At 48.5% G+C, this 1,854-nt stretch overlaps 1 protein-coding gene across 1 annotated transcript in view; it reads right to left on the bottom strand.

The window, feature by feature from the left end:
• Window positions 1-1,515, bottom strand: part of Msi1 (musashi RNA binding protein 1) — a 33,609-nt gene extending 32,094 nt beyond the window's left edge. Inside the window, exon 1 of the mRNA XM_029476928.1 lies at window positions 1,298-1,515. The gene's annotated coding sequence lies outside the window, so the exon portion shown is untranslated. The remainder of the gene's footprint in view (window positions 1-1,297) is intronic.
• Between the last annotated feature and the right edge of the window lie 339 nt (window positions 1,516-1,854).

Here is a 1,854-nt window from a genome sequence, read left to right as displayed (position 1 = left end):
AGAAAAAAAAAAAAATCTAGTCAGGCATGGTGGTGCACACCTTTAATCCCAGCACTCGGGAGGCAGAGGCAGGTGGATTTCTGAGTTTGAGGCCAGCCTGGTCTACAGAGTGAGTTCCAGGACAGCCAGGGCAACACAGAGAAACCCTATCTTGAAAACAAACAAACAAAAAAGAAAGTGATGCTGGACAACTTGGTATCCATACGCAAAGAAATGAAGGTGTGCCACCCCACTCCACCCTCAGATGTTGATCCCAAATGGATTGAAAACCTAAATGTTGGAGCTAAACTCTAGGCAGAAAAAATAAATCAATTGGACAACATCAAAAATTTAAATGATATACGTGTGCCCCGTGGCAGACACGCATGAAACTGTAGGAAGGTACATAGCTGTGCATACCCACAAGTACATAAATTTAATTTCACTTTTTTTTCTCCCTGAGACAGGGTTTCTCTGTGTGATACTGGCTGTCCTGGTTCTTGCACTGTGGACCAGGCTGGTCTCACATTCAAAGATCCGCCTGCTTCTGCCTCCCAAGGCATGCTCTACCACTACCCGGCCATGAATTTCACGTTTTGAAGAATGTGTGTGTTTCAAAGAACTCCATCAATGAAATGGAAAGACAGTGCGAGGGGCTGAAGAGATGGCTCAGTGGGTGGACCTGAGTTAGGATCACTGGCTCCCAGGTAAAAGCTGGGTGCAGCAGCTTGCTTCTGCAACCCCACCCCCACCCCACCCCACCTCCCCGTGAGGGGATTAGAGATAGATAGCAGCAACCTGAGGGCTCCAAGTTCAGAGAGAGACCCTGCCTTGAAAAAAGAGGTGACTAGCAGGCAAGGCATGGTATCACACACCTTTAATCCCAGTACTCAAGAGGCAGAGGCAGGCAGATCTCTGAGGCCAGCCTGGTCTACACAATGAACTTTAGGAGGACAGCCAGGGCTACTTGGAGAAACCCTGTTTCAAAAAGAAAAGAAAAAAAGAAAGAGAGAAAGAAGGAAGGAAGAAGGGAAAAGAGAGAGAAAGTGAGAGAGAGAGAGAGAGAGACAGAGAGACAGAGAGTTAGAGAGACAGAGAGAGAGGTGAAGGTCAATGAAAAACATCCTGTTATCAATCTCTAGCCTTCATACGTACCCACACCTGCACATACATGTGTGCTTATGCTTATGCAAACACTACACATATACACACACTGAATAATTATGGAATACAGGATTCATGGCTAGAGTACATATACAATCCAGGCAACTCATTAACAAAAGAGTAAACGGCTCAATTAAAAATAGGCAGGACCCACCTAGGATGGCCTCTGTGTGCCCCAGGGTGCTTGCAGTTTCTGTCGCTACATACTGTCTGCCCCAACACGCCAGCAAAGCATAGCAGCTACGGGCTGAGGAGTGGGGCCAGCTGCTGTCAAACTCCAGTGCTGTGAGGAAGGTGCTGGAAGTTCACAATGCCATTGCCAGGCAGTTTTACTTCAGATAGCATCTGGGCTTTGGGGCTCTTGAGGACAGTGGTGGTCCTGTAGGCTGAGAATTCAAACAGCCATCCTGAATGATTTAATGTGGACAAGGTCTTCAAGCCCCTGAGCACCCGTTAGCATGCAGACATTTCAGAATGGATCACAGACCCAGCCCACATCACCGAGCCTAGGGTCCACAACAGCCTTTGAGTTCCTGGGGGGGCAGTGAATGATGGAAATGGGATTCCAGGGAGGCACCGAGGGGCTGGGCTACTGTCAAAACAGCCTAGTTCAGGGCTCGAAGCTCACTGCTACAGCACTGGCTCAGCATGGGTGGAGTCCTGGGTTTACCTCAGCATTAAAAAGCAAACAGAGCCGGGCGTGGTGGCGCA

This window comes from Mus caroli, chromosome 5 (genome assembly GCF_900094665.2).
Source record: "Mus caroli chromosome 5, CAROLI_EIJ_v1.1, whole genome shotgun sequence".
NCBI lineage: Eukaryota > Metazoa > Chordata > Mammalia > Rodentia > Muridae > Mus > Mus caroli.
This window is presented reverse-complemented; position numbering and strand designations above follow the sequence as displayed.